Below are 7,455 nucleotides of genomic sequence, written 5' to 3' on the forward strand. Positions count from 1 at the left end.
TTTATAGCATAAGTATCATCACAGTAATCATCATAAGTAGGAGGCATGCTATCATCATTATAAATTTGCATATCAAAACTTGGGAGACTAAAAATATCATATTCATTAAACGTAGCATCCTCAAGCTTGGGACAAACATTAATTGCAGCAAATATATTCTCAAAAACATCATCTTCATCAAACATAGCATCCCCAAGCTTGGGCCTTTTCATATCATAAGCATAATCACTCTCATCATTAATAGTATGGATAGCACCAATAGTATAGCAATTATCATATTGTTCCAAGCAAGTGCCAAAAAGATTTTCAAGATCATAAGAAGTATCATTATCTTCCACAATTATATTTTCATGAGGCACAATAGTAATAGGAGCAGCATTATTTGGGAGAGATATCTTTTTACCTCTCTTCCTTTTTCTTTTCTTCTTCTTCACCACATCGTGTGTGGGTTCAATCCTCTTTTTGGAGCTCCTTATTAATGAGATTGGTTGAATAGGAGGCTCCTCCTCGTTACCTGATTCATCATAAGAAATAATAGGAGGATATTGGGAAGTTCTTCCCTTTCATTAGTATTCTCTTCATCTTCTATTTGTTTTCTTTTTTTATGTAGTTGGCAATATAAGGATTTTCAACACAATTCACCACAGAATACATATAAATTTCCTCTAGATCAAAATGAAGAACTCTATCAAGGGCAAATTTTGGAATATCCTTAGTTATATGTTTCATTTCCTCATAACCCAAGAGCAAACTAAGTTCATTATGATGTGCAAGGGAAATCTAGTCATCACAATTTTTGGACACGATACAATCATGAAACAATTTGCATTGGGTATTGAAATGATCATGTTCATTGCAAAGCTCACAAGTATGGCCAAGATAATTTAAATTTTCAGCACATTCATCTAGCCTTTCTTGCAACAATTTAGTTTCTAAGTACTTATGCCTCTTGCAATATCTATCTTCCCTATTTGGTGTGTACTTACAAACCCAATGTACTCCACAAAAATTGACATGTTTATAGGAGACATTTTCATCATAACTAGTGCAATCATCATTAGTATCATGGATATTCAAAGAATTCGTACTAACAGCATTGCAATCATGCTCATCATTCAAATATTTAGTGCCAAACATTTTATAGATTTCTTCTTCTAGCACTTGAGCACAATTATCCTTTCCATCATACTCACGAAAGATACTAAAAAGGTGAAGCGTATGAGACAAACTCAATTCCATTTTTTTTAATTTTCTTTTATAAACTAAACTAGTGATAAAACAAGAAACTAAAAGACTCGATTGCAAGATCTAAAGATATATCTTCAAGCACTCACCTCCCCGGCAACGGCGCCAGAAAAGAGCTTGATGTTTACTACTCAACCTTCTTCTTGTAGATGTTGTTGGGCCTCCAAGTGCAGAGGTTTGTAGGACAGTAGCAAATTTCCCTCAAGTGGATGACCTAAGGTTTATCAATCCGTAGGAGGCGTAGGATGAAGATGGTCTCTCTCAAGCAACCCTGCAACCAAATAACAAAGAGTCTCTTGTGTCCCCAACACACCCAATACAATGGTAAATTGTATAGGTGCACTAGTTCGGCGAAGAGATGGTGATACAAGTGGTATATGGATAGTAGATAAAGGTTTTTGTAATCTGAAAATATAAAAACAGCAAGGTAACTAATGATAAAAGTGAGCGTAAACGGTATTGCAATGCGTTGAAACAAGGCCTAGGGTTCATACTTTCACTAGTGCAAGTCCTCTCAACAATAATAACATAATTGGATCATATAACTATCCCTCAACATGCAACAAAGAGTCACTCCAAAGTCACTAATAGCGGAGAACAAACGAAGAGATTATGGTAGGGTACAAAACCACCTCAAAGTTATTCTTTCCAAATCAATTCGTTGGGCTATCCCTATAAGTGTCACAATCAGCCCTAGAGTTCGTACTAGAATAACACCTTAAGACACAAATCAACCAAAACCCTAATGTCACCTAGATACTCCAATATCACCTCAAGTATCTGTGGGTATGATTATACGATATGCATCACACAATCTCAGATTCGTCTATTCAACCAACACATAGAACCTCAAAGAGTGCCCCAAAGTTCCTACCGGAGAATCACGATGAAAACGTGTGCCAACCCCTATGCATAGGTTCATGGGAGGAACCCATAAGTTTATCACCAAAACATACATCAAGTGAATCACGTGGTATCCCATTGTCACCACAGATACGCACGGCAAGACATACATCAAGTGTTCTCAAATCTTTAAAGACTCAATCCGATAAGATAACTTCAAAGGGGAAACTCAATCCATTACAAGAGAGTAGAGGGGGGGAAGAAACACCATAGGATCTGAATATAATAGCAAACCTCGCGATACATCAAGATCGTATCACCTCAAGAACACGATAGAGAGAGAGAGATCAAACACATAGCTACTAGTACATACCCTTAGCCCCGAGGGAGAACTACTCCTTCCTCGTCATGGAGAGCGCCGGGATGATGAAGATGGCCACCAGAGAGGGATTCCCCCTCCGGTAGGGTGCCGGAATGGGTCTAGATTGGCTTTCGGTGGCTACGGAGGCTTCTGGCGGCGGAACTCCCGATCTATTGTGCTTTCGATAGTTTTAGGGTACGTGGGTATATATGGAGATACGTCAGGGGAGCCACGAGGGGCCCACGAGGGTGGAGGGCACGCCCTAGGGGGGTGGGCGCGCCCCCCTACCTCGTGGCTCCCTCGTTCCTTTCTTAACGTGCACTCCAAGTTTTTCCGGTAGCTTTCCTTCCAAAAATAACTTCTCTAGTTGGTTTCATTCCGTTTCAACTCCGTTTGATATTCCTTTTCTTCGAAACACTGAAATAGGCAAAAAACAACAATTCTAGGCTGGGCCTTCGGTTAATAGGTTGGTCCTAAAAATAATATAAAAGTGGATAATAAAGCCCAATATTGTCCAAAACAGTAGATAATATAGCATGGAGCAAGCAAAAATTATAGATACGTTGGAGACGTATCACTGTCTTGTGGTCACCAGGTGCACCCCCCCCCCCTCCGATGTTATTTGCACCAAAATTTCAAAAATATTCAGAAAAAATCCTGTTAAATTTTCAGGGCATTCTGAGCACTTTTATTTCGGTGTCATTTTTTTATTACACGAAAAATTCGAAAAATAGGATAAACATGGCATTTTATTTTATTTAACTAAGAAAAACAGAGAACAAAAGGTAAGCATAGAAGGTAGTGCCTACTAATTTCATCAACTTGATACCTCTCAAAAATGATCCATTAATACAACCACCTTTGATTAGCATGAAACCGAAGAACTTTTGTAAAACACTAAGTTACCCCAACAGGGATATGCATGTACCCAACAATAAGTATGTCATATTTCTTTTTGGAAGTAGGTAGAGGTAGTTGAAAACTTCCAATAGTAGGTGTCGGAGATTTTTCAATGACATTAATACCATTCACTTGGAATTGTTTCTCTGGAAAGTGCACCATATGCTCATTACCATTGATATGAAAAGTGACCTTGCTTTTATTGCAATCAATAACAGCCCCTCCAGTGTTCAAAAAGGGTCTACCAAGGATAACCCACATATTGTCATCCTCGGGCATCTCAAGTATAACAAAGTCTGTTAAGATAGTAACATTTGCAACAACAATGGGCACATCCTCACAAATACCGATAGGTATGGCAGTTGATTTATCGGCCATTTGCAAAGATATTTCAGTAGGTGTGAGTTTATTCAAATCATGTCCTTTATATAAAGAGAAAGGCATAACACTAACACCAACTCCTAAATCACACAAAGCAGTTTTGACGTAATTTCTTTTGATGGATCAAGGTATAGTTGGTATTCCTAGATCTCCAAGTTTTTTAGGTACTCCATCCTTAAAAGAGTAATTAGAAAGCATGGTGGAGATTTCATCTTTAGGTATCTTTCTCTTATTAGTGACAATTTCTTTCATGTATTTTGCATAAGGGGCCATCTTTAGAATATTCGGCAAGCGAGTACGCTAGAAGACTGGCCTAAGCATCTTAGCAAAGCGTTTACATTATTCATCATCTTTTTTCTTAGAAGGTTTAGGTGGAAAGGGCATGGGTTTCTTAACCCATGGCTCTCTCTCTTTACCATGTTTTCTAGTAGCAAAGTCTTTTATATAAGGAGAAAGGCATAACACTAACACCAGCTCCTAAATCACACAAAGCTGTTTTAACATAATATCCTTTGATGGAGCAAGGTATAATTGGTATTCCCGGATCTCCAAGCTTTTTAGGTACTCCATCCTTAAAAGAATAATTAGCAAGCATTGTGGAGATTTCAGCTTCTGGTATCTTTATGTTATTAGTGATGATGTATTTCATGTATTTTGCATAAAGGGCCATCTTTAAAATCTCAGTCAAGCAAGTGCGCAAAAAGACTGGCCTAAGCATTTCAGCAAAGCATTCAAATTTTTAATCATCTTTCTTCTTAGTTGGTTTGGGTGGGAAGGGCATGGGTTTCTGAACCCATGGTTCTATTGCTTTACCATGTTTTCTAGCCACAAAGTCTCTTTTATCATATCTTTTATTATGAGGTCGTGGGTTATCAAGATCAACAGCAGGCTCTATCTCAACATCATTATCTGGTTCTTTATCATTGTTTGGTTGAGTGTCTTTATGAACTCATTATCTTTTTCATTATCACTAGGAGAATGTTCATTCCCAGATTCAGTTTCGGCATCAGAGATAGAAACATCATTATTATCTTCAGGAGGTTTTTCTATTTCAGGTTCACTAGAAGTATGCAAAGTCCTATCATTTTATTCTTTTTGATTTTAGAAGGACTAGGTGCATCAGTGTTAATTCTTTATAGTCTTGTTCAATTCTTTTAGAGTGTCCCTCGGGATAAAGTGGTTCCTAAGTCATTCTACCTCGTCTAGTCATTACTCTAATATCATGATCATTTATATTATTGTTTATTTCATCAAGCAATTCTCTTTGAGATTTAGCAACTTGTTCTAACTGAGTATGAACCATATATAGAGGCATGTTTTCCTACACCTCTAACATCATTAGAGATTCTAAGTAACAAGTCACTCAAGCGAGCAATCATATCAGATTTGTATTTCAACTGTTTCATAACATTTCATTGAAGTGATCCCGTTTTCTGATGTAGTTATCAAACTCATAAAGGCATTGACTAGGATGCATATTGTAAGGGATGTCATTTTCATTAAATTCCATTAAAGAGTTTACCCCTACCACCTGTGGTGGTGGTGTATCAAGTCCATTTATTTCTTAAATTGGAGGTAAATTTTAGCATCGTCTTCTTTGATACCTTTTTCCTCCATAAATTTCTTTGCCTCTTGCATACGTTCAAGACTGAGAAATAATATACCCCTCTTCTTCGGAGTGGGTTTAGGCGGTGGTTCAGGAAGAGTCCAATCATCATAATTTTTTAATATTTTATTCAATAATTCCTCAGCTTGTTCAACAGTTCGATCCCTGAAAACACAACCAGCACAACTATCTAGGAAGTCCCTAGAGGCATCGGTTAGTCCATTATAGAAGATATCAAGTATTTCATTTTTCTTAAGTGGATGATCAGGCAAAGTGTTAAGCAATCGGAGAAGCCTCCCCAAGCTTGTGGGAGACTCTCTTCTTCAATTTACACAAAATTGAATATTTCATGTAAGGCAACTTGTTTCTTATGAGCAGGAAAATATTTTTCAAAGAAGTAATAAATCATATCCTGGGGACTACGCACACAACTAGGAGCAAGAGTATTGTACCATATCTTAGCATACCCCTTTAGTGAGAACATAAATAATTTGAGGATATAATAGTAGCGAATTTTCTCATCATGAGCAAAAAGGGTGGCCATATCATTTAATTTAGTAAGGTGTGCCACAACAGTTTCAGTTTCATAGCCATGGAAAGGACTAGATTCAACCAAAGTAATTAACTCTGGGTCGACAGAGAATTCATAATCCTTATCAGTAACAAAGATAGGTGAATTAGCAAACTTAGAATCACTTTTCATTCTAGCATTCAAATATTTTTCATTCAGTTTGCATAATAATTTCTTAAGATCATCTCTATCATTGCAAGCAAGAAAGTCCCTAGCTATCTCCTCATCCATAACATAACCTTCACGTATCTTAGGAATTTCATATCTAGGAGAGCTAGGTCTAATAGCGGTTTCAAGATTTTCAGTTTCAAGTACTTCATCAGTTTCAATAATTTCATCAGGTTCAGCATTCTCAAGATCTTTGGCTCTAGCAAGTTGTTCATCAAGAAATTCACCTAGTGGTTGTCGGCGTCCTGGGAACGGGGGTCCCCAGACTTGCCTGCCTGCGGCCCGCGGCGTGGCTGACCCAGCAGGCCGTACGTCCCATCTTCACCAACAAAGCATCCAAGACCCTCGCGAGGGTCCAAGCCTCGCGAGGCGGATGACGCAAGGCCTCCTCTGGAGTGGCCTAGCTAGGCAGGCTCACGAGGAGCGGAGATATCAAGGCAGGGCAAACCTCACGAGGCCCTCGTGACGTGAGCCATGACGCATGACACCAGGCGGGCGCCAGGCGGGCGCCAGCACGCACAGCGTCCTTGTTTCCTCTTTGGTGCTAAGGAGGTCAGCGCAGGCGAAGAGTACCGAGGGACCAGGCAAAGATTGCTATATTGGTGCAACGAGACCAAGACCAACAGGACGGCAAGATGGAGGTCATCGTGGAGCCCAAGACAGCGTCACCACTAGAGCTTTTCGCAAGCGAAGACCACTTTTGTCAGGATAGCTTGTACTAGTTGTCCCCCTTCAAATTGGCCCGCCGTTGTTGGCTCCCTTCCCGGTCGATATTTGGGAAGAGGACCAGGGCCTATATAAGTAAAGCTAGCCACCATAGTAGAGGCATCTCATCTTAGCTTGATCCAACCCGATCGAGAGCCAACTCACAAGAACACCTCAACCTTAGGAGGTTGTTCTTCCCTTGTAGTGTTCATCATCCGCCCTAGAGGCAATCCACCACCACCACACTGGAGTAGGATATTACACCACAACGGTGACCCGAACCAGTATAAACCTCATGTCTTTTTGTGTTGCGAGTTTGTCGAGTTCGTCCGCGAGATCTTAGCGAGCTAGGGCGTAGATCGGTAGGAAGAAAAGACTTCGCACGCACCCCAGTGTTCGAACCTTAAGGGTTTGCCGGAACCCGACATCTGACATTTGGCGCGCCAGATAAGGGGCGCCGGAGCTCCTCCTCCACCGGCCAGCTCGTCGATGCTCTTCAGCCACGATGTCCGTTGACTCAAGGGCCGGCTCCGACCGCTGGGCAGCCCGGCCAGCCCGGCAGCGCCGCCTGCCCATGAAGGTCTCGACACCGCACTCCAGGCGGCACGGGCGCCGCCAAACTCTGCCGGGCACGGGCGGCACGGCCAGGCGTCGTCCACCCTCACCCCACGGCAA

Source organism: Triticum dicoccoides, chromosome 4A (assembly GCF_002162155.2).
Source record: "Triticum dicoccoides isolate Atlit2015 ecotype Zavitan chromosome 4A, WEW_v2.0, whole genome shotgun sequence".
NCBI classification, from domain to species: Eukaryota; Viridiplantae; Streptophyta; class Magnoliopsida; order Poales; family Poaceae; genus Triticum; species Triticum dicoccoides.